This window comes from Vombatus ursinus, unplaced genomic scaffold (assembly GCF_900497805.2).
Source record: "Vombatus ursinus unplaced genomic scaffold, bare-nosed wombat genome assembly UNPS02010284.1, whole genome shotgun sequence".
Lineage (NCBI taxonomy): Eukaryota > Metazoa > Chordata > Mammalia > Diprotodontia > Vombatidae > Vombatus > Vombatus ursinus.
In genome coordinates, this window is record NW_020950062.1 from 10,545,321 (window position 1) to 10,559,001 (window position 13,681).

The following is a 13,681-nucleotide window of genomic DNA, read 5'->3' on the forward strand; positions in this document are numbered from 1 at the left end:
TAACTTTGACTTTGAATAAACAACTTAAGACTCTCTATAGGAGAGGATAATATTAGGTGTAAAAAGAAGTAGATGGCCCAAAGCATCTTTAAGGTCCCTGAGGTACATTCCCCTTAACAGTGGTGTATGAAGTATTTGAGACAAAGAATAATTATATTTTACAAACAATAATTATATTAGAAATTTGAGACAACAACCACATTTATGCTTCTGTTGAAAGTAGACTGACTTAAAACATCTAACATTGGCTAGATAAAAATAGATTAAGCTCATTTCCCCAGCTCTGGTTAGTTTTCCTGTCAGTTGAGAGTTGAATGTATTTGGGTGTATACATGCATGTATACATACATATGTACATACATACATACAACATACATATATAGAGAGATAAAAATCAATATATAGAAATTGATTTCAATATATACATCATGCTTTTATCTTTTTATCTCTCTAATAGAGTGGAATGAAATAATCATTTTTTGATCTTTTTATTTTCCTATGCAATCTCTCTCTCTCTGTATATATATATACACACACACATATATATATGTCTGTGTTCTTGGAGGCTTTGGATGTAGAAGCTTTGACTTTATCATCTTCTTCTGGTTGTATGTTTTGATCTTCTTTACCAAAGAAAGATTCTATGGTCTGACTTTTTTTTGTGCAGTTTGCTCATGATCTCAGTCAATTACTTGAGTTATAAACTCTTTGTTAAGTTAGGAATCTGCTTACAGTGTGGAGAATGTGGTTTTGTGCAGCTGTTTTCAGAGATACTCTTAGGGACCTGTACTTTTTCAGTTCTTACAAGGTGGTATGATCAAGGGTAAGGTGTTTACTCTTTTCCTGGCCTATGCTCTAGTTTATGAGTTACCATAAGCACTCTTTTCTGCCTTGGAACTGTGAGAAGGATTCCCTCTCCACTGCCACTACAAGCTCCACCATGCCAGTGCTCTTGATCACATCAGGATCGCCACCCAGAACTGTGACCCAGATCCAAGTACAGGCAAAGCAAGAGAAACCTGCCTCAGCATCAGCAAAGAGATCCCTGTAATCCCCCTCTCATCAACCAATCCATTCTCCCTCAGTCTGTGGGCTGGAAGCTCTGGAAGCAGCCACCATCCTCAGGTTGTGCCAGGACTGGGGCTGGGACCCAGCTTCTCTCTCACTGTGGTTGTAGACTTTTCCTACTGACATAAATAGTCTTTGGCATTTGTGGGCTGAGAAGTCTGGAAACTGCCACAGCTTCCCATGATTCAGTCCCCTGAGGCTTGCTCCACGTTAGTTGATGCCTGTGCCTGCACACCCACGTTGAACTGCATTTCTATCCCAACCAGGCACGACATACCTTTCTGATCAACCATCCAGCTTGTCTTGGGCTGGAAATTTGTTTCACTCTGTCTTTTTGTGGGTTCTGCTGCTTTAGAATTTGTTTAGAGACATTTTTACAGGTATTTGGAGGGGTTTGGGGGAGAGCTCAAGCAAGTCACTGCTTTCACTCTGCCAGGTTGGCTCTGCCCCCCAGGTGTTTCAAATTGTCCCTTATGCCTGAAAGCTGCTCCTTTTTCACCTCTACTTCTTAGTATTGTGATTTTCCTTCAAAGTGATTACCTTCTACATAAGACCTTTCCTTAGCCCTCCAGATGCTAGTGCTTACCCTAAAAATACTTTGTATTTATTTGAATATCCTTATATTTATATAGAAATTTGAATATTTGAATTTTGAATATTTGAATTTATTTGAATATCCTTATATATTTATTTAAGTTGTTTGCATAAAATAGAATGGAAATTCCTTGAGTGCAGGGGATATTTCATTTCTTTTTCCTTTTTTTATCTTTAGTTCTTGGCACATAGTAAACAATTGTTTACTGGTTGATTGACGCTGGCCATTTTCCAGCTTTGCGATTCTGTGTAGCAAAAACATCACAAATTTAAAGGTAGAAAAGACCTTAGAGATCATCTAGTCTACAAATGAAGAAGCTGAGATCCAGAGAGGTTAAACTATCTACCCAAAGTTATGCAGATTGTAAGTGGATGAGCCAAGATTCAAACCCAGATCCTGTGACTCCTAGTCTATCATCCTTTCTAGTATATTCATTATATTCATTTTTCTATGAAAACTATCTCTATGTCTATGATTTTCTATTAAATTCTTGGCAGAAGATTCTGTATATCACCTTACATAATTACAAGGTAACATTTTATATCCATCACTTTATTCCATCAACATATTTTTAGGAGATGTGTTTGTGCCAAGGTGAACCCTAAAGTCCCACTGATTTTGTTATCATTTGGCTTGGCAAGTAGTACAACTCAAGGTTATTACACATGTTTTGCTAGGGAAACTGAAATTATTCAACAAAACCACATTTTCAAAATGTTATCAGTGGCATAATGAATAAGTTTTGGTAGCTGAACAAAGAACAGGAATTTCCATTGCAATCAGAGGGATTCCCTTTATTATTGTAATCTATAAACATAAACTCTTTGTCTTCAGAATGGATGCATGTTTTATTTTGCAATATGGTAAGGGTGTTAGGACAAGGAAAACTAATTAGAATTTATGGCATTTTAATGACATTTTAAAATGTCACTTATTGTCTGATGGATTGAAGGTTATTTCTCATAGAAATCCTCACAATGTGCCAATATCTGTTTGTAGACATTTTTTCAAAGACATTATGTGAATTATACTCACAATAGTGCCTTTCTTTTTTTGAAGTCGTGGGGACTATGTGGGAAACAAGCAAAGTCTGACTTAGATGATAGAGGTTAGTGCTGTGTAAAAACAGGACAGTATGAATCTGAATTGTGTGGACCAAAGTACATAATTATTGTTGTACTGGGAGATAATTCTGAGCAAATAGTAAAGAAGAGGAGTGGGGACACCCGAAGACTAACCTCATTTTCTTCACTGTTGTGCTGGGACTACTCTGGCAATAGCCCAGTTATTTTAATCCCAATCTAGTTACTATGGGAAAAACAATGTAATAGACATTGGGATAGATGTAAAACTGACAGGTCTAACACAAAAAAAGACATCAAGGCATAGTGGGTAGTATGCTTCATTCACACTTAGGAAGACCTAGCCTTGAATTCAGCCTCATATTTAGTAGGTATATGAGCAGGGTCAAGGAACTGAGCCTTTCTGAATCTCAATTTTGATATAGATATAGATATAGATATAGATATATATATATATATATATAGGAGAGGGGATGTTAAAAACTATAGTGCCCACCTTATAGGCATCAACTGGATTTAACTGCAAGAAACAGATAAAAGGGGGGAAAAGCAGAGCATCTGGTTAATTCCTATTTTAACTGTTTTTTTTTTTTGTTATTGTTGTTGTTTGTTTGTTTTTTAAAGTAGATGCTAAACTCAGTTGTTTCTAAGGAACAAGTGCTACCAATGCAGTCTAAATTTTGGTACCTTGAGGCAAAACACCAGGTACTCTACCCTAGTTACAATTCTCCCTGTGAAACTCTGAACGAGTTACTAAAACATGAGTGTCATAATACTTGTAGCATCTATTTAAGAAGGTTGATGCAAGAAATGAACGAGAAAATATAAAGTGCTTCATGAATATCGAAGCATTATGGAATCTCAGCTACATATATCAACTATTAAGGTTGTGTAAGACACTTTCTGTATATTATAGTATTTGCTCCTCACAATAATCCTTTGAAATAATTAATGGAAGTTGTATCATTCTCATGTCATTGATTGGGAAACTGAAGTGACTTTTAAAAAAATTTATAACTAGCAAAGCCAAATTAGGATTGAGTATCTAGCACTTTGCTTTGTACTCTAGGATAGCAACATTTAGAGGGCATTAATAGTGATTCTCCTCTTTCACCACTATAGAAATACCTAAGTTAGCGTCTAAGTTAGATTGCTAACTAGCAAGAAAAATTAAGTATGTAATCCAGATTGTCTAGCAGTGATACTTCTACATAGATTTGATTCTCTATTGTTAGAATGAATACTTAATGAGTGTCTGTTGGAAGGCAATTCTTATGAGATGTTTGGGGAGTAGAGTCATTTTTTTATTTTCGTTTCTGCTTTGAGACAGGGCATATGCAGTCTCAGACCCTTTTAGGGAGTGAACGCATGGAAGAGAGACAAAAGACTTTGGGAAGTGGTAGCCATGTAGATTTTCTGGAATCCCCAGATGTCCCTGGATGTCTCTTCATATGTTCCATGTTGTTTTCTTAGACATTTTAGGGAGAGAATGGAGACTCATGGTAATTTGGAGAAATCTTGATATGAGAGAGGGTGGGGACAGAGAGAGAAAGAGAGAGAGAGAGAGAGAGAGAGTTGGTCTATATATATATTTTGTTGTATATCCAAATCTGTGTAATTTCTGTGTTTTCTGTTTTGTGTTTAGACAAATTAATGTACTAGTAATTTTTCGTGATGGTCTTTTTTTGTAACGAGCATTTGATATAAGCTTGGTGTAACTTTTCCCTTTAAGGGATAGTGACTAGGAAGTGGACATGAACCTAAAAAAAAAACATTTCTCTTTGCCAACAATATTTAGGGAGGGTGAAGGAAGATACAGTTCTAGTTGAATAATTCTCTCTTTCAGGGGAGAACAATTCTGCCAGCCCTAAGACCTCTCTCTCTTCCTCCTCCCTTCCAGACAGTAAGCAGTCTCCCTTGGTGGGCAGTGGGAAAAATTCCTGAGATATCTATTCATGCATCTCCACCTTTAGATAACCCATGTGGATATATACATACCCTAAATGGGCAAAACACATACCCTACAGAAAAAAACAAATAGAAGCTACCACATACCCTGCTTCCTCCTCCTTATGTCCTTGTAGCTTTACCCCAGCTGTATTTAGGCTGGCTCTATGTTGTTCTCCCCAGGAAGAATTTCACAGTTTCTCAGTCTCTTTCCATGAAGAGCTTGTGTCCTGATATCTAAGGTCTCTCCCTATGTCTCTGCTGCATCCTCCCTCAAACTGAATTTGTTTCTAAAAATTTGAGTGTATCTTTTGTCTTGATTGAAACCAGGGTGTTTTGTGGCCCTTGATCCAAAGGGCCAGGAGTGCTAGTAAATAGCTGAGTTAGGATGTAACCTCAGCTCTCCTGACTAAAAAGCTGGCATTATTTCCAGCACACAACACTTACTTAAATAAAAACAAAGCATTTTGCAATATCTGCTATAGAAAAAAATCCCTACAAATTAGGCAAATAGGGAAGGCTACATGAAGTCAGTGGATTTCAAGATAGGCTTTAAACTAGGGTAGGTAGGATTTCAATGGGAGCTCAGAGGGAGGAGTGTTAACATAAGAAATGGCTTGTGCAAAGACACAGAAACAGGGGATTTGCCTTGTTATGATTGCTTCATTATTTATTTAAGCACTGCATAATGTTATTATATTCTATTAAGGAAAAGAGATTTTAGAATAGAAAAGCAGAATGTTAGACTATTTTGACTATAGTGATAGCCCTCCTAAGCCACAGCTGGTTTCTAGATAGGAACTAGGAATTAAATCTCCACTTCATTATAGGTTACCTAGCATCCACAATAGAAGTCAGTTACATTTCCAGTGCATGGAATAATTTGGAAACTGTAGGTATTAAAAACAAATATGTGTATTTTACCAGCTTGGAGGGTTGTGAATTTAAAGGAGCTGATCCTAATAAGGTAAGGAAAGATTTGATTCTGGAATTATAGTATTCTATAGCCATTTTATATAATTTGTTACCAAAAATTCATTTTTATTTCAAAAAGTGAACATAATTAATTTACATTATTATTCATTGCAGAGTAGCCAGGAGCCTCAATCACCTTTCATTATTTATTATCTCAAATTAGGTATTTTTCATTTTTTTAAATTTCTAGAATAGTATCTCTATTTTCATAGAGATAAGTAATATTCTAAGATATAAGAAATGTGAGATAGTCTATGTAATATTTTGAGTGCAACTTTTGAAGCCAACCAACTTTTAGAACTATTCTTATAACTCTAGTTGTTTGTAGGAATTTTCTCTGTGAATTTAAAGAATAGCAGCATAATGTAGTAACTACAGAGCTGGCCTGAGAGTCAGGCAAATGTGAGTTCATGTCATGTCTCTGATCTTCTTCTGGACAAGTTGGTTAATTTCTAATGTCTCCAGGCAACCTTCTATAACTGTAAATTGTAAGAAGATTTTGGCTTCATTAGTACAGCAAATTCCTCACTGGTATTTTCCCACACTGATGAATCACATGCTGGATTAAAAAAAAAAAAGTCACATATACCTGATAGCAGGTCTTTAATTTTTTTTTTTTTAATGTTTCCTAATACAGAAATGTTTCCCTGTGAGGTGATAGAAAATAGAGGCAAATTTAGATTTTCTCTTTCCTAATAATTATAGTTGTCCTAAAATAGAATAAATTATTTTGGAACACAGCAGGTTTCCTTTCACTCAGGGTTTTCAAAAGAGGATGGTTTTAAAAATGACCATTTGGTTTTGTTATAGAAGCAATTCTTCTTCAGGAATGTGTTGGATGAGATAACTTTTAAGTGCCTAACACAGATTCTGTGATTCTGTGAATGTCTAGTTATTCCCTAAAATAATTCTTGGGAAGAAGTTAACTTATAGTATTAGAATTCTTTCTCTCTTTCACCCCACCAAAATAACACCACTACTACCAACACTAATAATAACAATAATAATGATAATAATAATAACTTGCAAGTAATCGTTGTGGTCAAACCACAAACATTTGTTCAGCTCTTATTTTGTGCCCTTGGGATACATTGTTGGATTTGATGTTTATAACAGCAAACAGGTGAAATGAAAAGAGCATTGGTTTTTGAGTAGGAAGACCTGCATTTGACATCCAATTCTGTATCTGTCACCTTTATGGCCTTCAACAAGTCACTTCATTTCTGTGGTCCTTATTTTTCTCTTCTATAAAAGGAAAGGCCTTGGACTCAATCGTTAAGGACCCTTCCATCTCTAAATCTATGATGCTGAAGGAATTAGAACAGCAAGTGATGGTGGGAATTGGGTGAACCACACTGACTCCATCTTGTAACTTAGTTCTGAAGCTAGGTTAGTTCCCTTTCTATTCGATTGTGGGTCTGGTCCAATTTCTGTATTGTGAGAAAATGGTATTCAAGTGTGGAAATTGTGAGAAAACTTTACTGCATTTTTTCAACCTAATCTTGGGTAGCTGGGAACCTGGACCACTTCTACCTGCTGGTTAAAGACCCCTAACTAAGGACCTAAGTTATGCTGAATAGAAACCCAGTTATATCCAAAGACTGATGAAAAGCATTTTCTCATAATTATACATCTCAAGCAACCCATATGTCTTATCTGGAAGCTAGTCCCATGCTGGTCAATCAGTTATTATTTCCACGTTCCTTTGATTGAATAAAGATACTTGGGGGAAGTGAGACACCTCTTTTTCTGATTTCAGAGAATTGCACCTATTCACTCTCCCTCTTCTAACTTAGAAAGTCCCAAGAAATCAGATTACCTAATTTTGCATTTTGGTAATTGTTTTCTTTTAATTAATTGGTCTTATTTGATTAATTGTTTTTAGTGCATAAAAATCTGTCTTCCTCTGTATTCAGGGTCCAGTGCCAAATGTAAGGAAGACTTGGAACCAATTTGTTATGCAAAGGGCAGGCATTGCTTAATAAATCAATATGCTAGGAAGCTTGTACCTGTGTTTCCTAAGTCATTTCATCTTTCACATGCCACAACTCTAGGAGCCCAGTTGTATTAGTGCCAAGACTATCTTATAATTCAGATAACTAGGTGATATAGTGGACAGAATGTTGGGATTGGAGTCAGTAAAATCTGAGGTTGTATCTGGCCTCAGACACTTATTAAACTAACTGTGTTGCTCTGGGCAAGTCATTTAATCTCAACTCTGACTCAGATTTCTCAATTGTAAAATGAGAATAATGATAAGAGCTATCTCCCAGGGTTGTTGAGGTTTCAAATGAGATAATATTTGTAAAGTCCTTAGCACTGTGACTAGCACACAATAATTGCTTACTAAATGCTTACTTCTTTCCTTCCTGAGGTTGATTCTTAGAGAAGTGAAGTGACTCAACCAAAGTCAGAGAGTGAAAATAAAATCTTTGGGTTTTGTTTTTATTTTAATTTTTTTTTGCCATTGTACTACACAGTTGTTATATTTTGGAAAGAGTAGCAACAGATACGTCTTATATTAGTGATATGAGGGAACAGGTTTCTATGTTGAAAGGTTGGTAAAGTGATAGGATGGTTCTAGATATATGAGTCAAGATCACAGAGTTAATATGTTATAATGAAAAGAGCTCATGATTAGGAAGTTAAAATACTGTGGTTTAAGATCTAGATCTAATATTTATTAACTCTGAAATTTGGCTTGCTTATGCTCTCTGGGCCTCAACTTCCTCTTCTGTAAAACTGGAATAATACTTTTGTGCTACCCATCTTACAGGGTTCTTGTGAATAAAATCACTTTATAAACATTAAAATCTTATCATTCAATGAAACAACATTCTTTAAGCACCATCTATGCCTCAGGAAAGTTGTTAGACACTGGTAATACAAAAACAAAAATGAAATATATTGGCTCCTCAAGGAGTTTGTAGAGGAGATGCTGTGTCTACATAGAAATATATACAAAACAGTTACAAGGTAATTTATAGGGGCCACTGGCAGCTCCCCAGGAGAGGAGAAGATAAGGAAATGACAAATGTATAAATCAGAATCTGAGATAAAATTTGAAGGTAATGAAGAGCTCCAATAGGTGGAGGGAAGAAAGATCTTCATTCCAGGTATTAGGGATAGGTGGTGAAGTCACAAAGACAGAAGATGAAGAGTCATGTATCAGGAGCAGCAAGAAGGCCTGTTTGGTTGTATCAAAAAATATATAGGAGTAATATATAATGCTCTAAAAAGGTAGGTTGGAGTCAGATTGCAAAGGACTTTAAGTGACAAACAAGATTGTGAACTTAATTCTAGAGGATCTATAGCTGTCATTTATAAATTTGAATTGTTATTTTAAGAAATAGCTTCTTCTCATCTTTCAGAAAAGATCCTCCTTTGACTCTTTTGCTATCATCATTCATTGATGAGAGCATAGTCAGGTAATAAGCATTTACTGAGCACTGTTTAGGTGTAAGATATATTGAGATAAATAAAGGAAAAAACATAATGAGAACAACGAGAAGTTCACAATCTAATGGAGGAAATAATGTTCAAATAACTATATGTATGCAATAGATTGATAGATGATGATGTGTATGTATATATGTAATCTATTATCTTTATCTATTATAATTGGAAGGTAATCTCAGAGGGAATTATAACAGGGTGAGTAGGTAGTGACACTGGGAAAGTCTTCTTGCAGACAATGAGATTTAAGCCGAGTCTTAAGGAAAAGTATTGTGACTGCTCATTGAATCCAATAGATTTAATGTAAAAAAAATTCCCTTAAGTAGTTTGATTTATCAGGTTTACAATACTGCATGCTATTACAATGCAATGCTGTTATAAGGAAATCCAGTTTAAATTTGTATGTTTCACCTCCAGTGGCACAAAAAACAGCATAAAATCTTGAGAAACTTTTCCCTCTAACCATTTGAATAAAAACCAGGTACGCCATAAATAAAAGAAGAACTGAAGTGAGTTATTCTCAGAACTTCCATTTTGAGGAAAGGCCCACACCAAACATCTTTCATTTTCTGGTCTTCACTATTATCACTTTGCTTACTTCTTTCTCCTATCAGATTTTCAGCTCTCTTTTATGCTCTGTCTTCCTCCAATAGAACGTAAGTGCTTTGAGGAAAGAAAGGGATTATCTTACTTTCAGCTTGTATTTGTAGCTCAGTTACTTAGAACAGTTCCTGAAACATAGTAAGCACTAAATAATGTTTGTTGATTTATTCACTAGGAAAGTATATAAAGTACAGAATCCCTTTTTTATGCCCACCCAGGGTCAGATCCTTCAATTTGAGGTGGGTAAACAAAATGCCTGTGGAAATATATACAAAATTTGACTTAAATTATTTCCTAATACTTTTAGGACTTTCCTGGGCCTCTTCTCCTCCATAAGTATTAATCTTTGACATCAAATTAAATTAGCTTGACCAGGGTTCCACAAAAACTGAAGCCAAATTATAGAAAGAATTTTTGTTCTTCAGGCTCTGGAGTCAGAAAAACCTGAGTTCAAATCTGGTCCCAGACACTTAACAGCTGTGTGATCCTGGGCAAGATATTTAAACTTGTTTGCCTTAGTTTCCTCATCTGTAAAGTGAGCTGGAGAGGGAAATGGCAAATACTCTGGTATCTTTGCCAAGAAAAGCCTAAATGGGTTATGAGAAGCTGGACATGACTTACATGACTTAACAACAGCAACAAAAGCACTAGCCAATTGCTACTATGTCATCCACTTACACATTTTTTACTGATGACCTTTTCTTCACAGCATAGCTGGCATTATGGGATTGTGATATTTCTAGTTGAGCTTTATAAGATCTGGTGATCAAAGACCAAGTAGGACAAATGGCATAGTTGCTCAGCTCACAAGCATGATTTTCTTCAGGATTTCTAAAACTTTAAAAGACGCTCATGATGGTATCTACCTGTCATTCAACATAAAGTCATTAGCATTTACTCCATGTTCCTTTCTCTATTTAGACAGAATGTATTTGTCATAAATCAAAGATGCCTAACAGCTCCAGGAGGGATTTTGAAAAGAAGTGAATAAGAAGGTATTACTCTCATGTACTTTTCCCTTCCTGCAATTTTACATTGAGGTAAAATTGAGTTTGCTTTCCTTTTCCTTATAATTGCATTAACATTTGTTAAAGTCTCTGACCTCTTATGATTTATGCAATTTCACTGTTAGAATAGGCATACAATATTTAATAAAGAAAAAGTATCCACACTCCACTCTACACAAAACTCAGAAGACTGCTTCTATATGATAGCATCCATTTATTTTAGTCCTATGGCTCTCAGATTCCGTCTTCTTTCTGCTTTTGACAGCCGGATCTCTGATATTTATGAACTGTGTTTTATTTCACTCATGGAAACTATGGTTTTCCTTTTGGATTCAGTATTTTAGGGGGCACATCTGTGATTTCAAGTACTGCACTGGGAAATAAATAAGTCAGAACTGAGACCACAATAAATGCCCCCAAATGATTTTTACTGTATCATTCTTTATGCTATGCTGGCACCAGAGGCAAAGGTTAGAGCTTGAGTGTTTATCAAGAATGTCTGTTTGCTTGAAATGAACCTCAGATTTAAAGGAAAAAATGTATATGCACTATATATTTACATGTAGATATAAATATCCATATATACACATAACATATATGAACATCCACTTAGCTTATGATATTTTCACATAAGATATAATATACGATATTTTACAAACTTCAAAATGCCATATGTGTGAGCTATTATTATTATCATTATTTGTTACATGTGATGGAGAAACATGAGAAGACTAGCATGAACTGATCTAGGGCAAAGTAAGCACAACTAAGAGACCAACATATTCAATTCCTATACTAAAGTAAATGAAAATATTCAAAGTCAGTTGAATTTTAATTGTAAAGACACATCTCAGTCTTGAAGAGATAATGTTAAAATTCACCCCCTTCTTCACTGTATAAACAGGATTTGGGATATAAAACATAAAATTACTTATGTATAGTCAGTTGGTGAGCTCTTCCTGAAATCTCCATCTTGGGAATTGATATCAGATTAACTATCCATCATTTTCCAGACATAAACACCATGTGCCACCCATGGTAACTCTCCATGCTCCCCCTTTTATATTTTGTTCCCTTCCCCTTAGAATGAAAGTTCTTTGAGGGCAGGGACTATCTTTTGTTTTTTTTTTGTTTTGGCTTGTATTTTGATTTCCAATGCTTAGCACAGTGTGTGGCACACAATAACTGACTGATTGTTGTTTTTGCTTACTTTTTTCTATTTAAAGTGAGAGATCAATAGTGACAAGAAGAAGCACGGTTGAAGGAGAAAGTTGTTAAAATAAAGTGCATCAATACAATAAATTAATGAATGAGATCCTCGAATGAAGATGCGGTGAACCAAATGCAAAATATGAAAGTTGGAAAGAAAGCTTTTATTACATACCCATTCCTCAACAGGACCCTTTAAAAAAATAACTTCACAGATTGTGATATTCTTTTATTGTAACTAAAGAAGTAACTAATTGGTTAAAACCAATGTTTGATTAAAGGATTTTAGTTCAACATATATGCTTTCCACTTAGTTTTATATGTGCTACCACTCAAAACAATTTATAGAGACCAAATCTTCAAGTCATGTGTATGAGGCATTCAGACAGTTATGATCTATTCTGCTAAATGGAAGATTTGGAAATAAAATATGAATATCCAAAGAAGGAAACGCTAAAAGCATACAAATCATTTCTCTCCTCTGTGTCCTAGATAAATTATTGTAAATCGATAAATGGATGCTTTTTGAATACTTACCTAGCAAAATAATAGTTTAAAAGTAATGATGTAGTGCTTTTTGTGGGCTGGGGGACTTGTGATTTCAATGTTATAGGGAACTCACTGTCCTTCTGCAGCTTAAAGAGGTACTCAAAACCCTGAGATGTTAAGTTGCTGGCCTAGGGTCATACAGACACTGGTTATCAGAGCCGAGATTAGAATTAGGTCTACTTAGTTTTAAGGCCAGCTCTGTATCTACTATTTTACACTGACTTTTGATACTCTCGGTATGACCTTGGGCAAATCACTAATCCTATCTCTGTGTTTCAGGTTCCACATTTGTAAGATGAAGGTTGAAGACCAGGTGACTTGTGAGGGCCTTGTAGGTGCAGAATAACATATACCTAAAGTCTAGGCTAGAGTGGAGGCTATGTATGTGTCAAGAAGAAATGGGAAATTTGAATATAAGTTCTTTGGAGTCAATTGTGGAGGGCCTTGAGTGTCAGAATAACTAAGTTGTGCTTTATTCTATAGTCAATAACTGATTTGCCATTAAAGTGTTTCAAGCCTGTTAAAAGAAAAATAAATAGATAAATATTTGTGTGTGTGTGTTTATGTACATACACACATGTATACATATAACTACATGCATATATGTATACCTACACACATATATACATATACATACAGACATATACAATGCATACATATACATGAATACATATATATATATACACACATAAACAGATATGTTTAAGGCAGACTAAACTGGTAGAAAAAAATTCAGGATGAATTTGAGTGGGAAGGATAAAAAGAAAAAAGTAAAGCAGCCTCTCAGCCTTCTAGGACCATACATTTTTATAAAGGGAGATAACATTGTACCTATACAAATATACATAAAGTCACAGAGACAGAAGTTGGGACAGCAAGAAGGTCAGTGCAACTGTCATGAAGGCTGCATGAAGAGAGCAATGTGTAGTATAGCTGGGAAGGAAGGTTAGGACCAGGCTATAAAGGACATCAGGTGACATAAAGAGGAGTTTTAATTGCTGTTAGATGTAACAAGAAGGCGGCAGCTAGGTGGCGCAGTGCATAGAATACTAAGCCTGGAATCAGGAAGAGTTATCTTCCTGAGTTCAAATCTGGTCTCAGACACTAACTGTGTAACCCTGGGCAAATCACTTAAACCCGTTTGCTTCAGTTTCTCATCAAAATGAGCTGGAGAAGCACATGGTAAAACA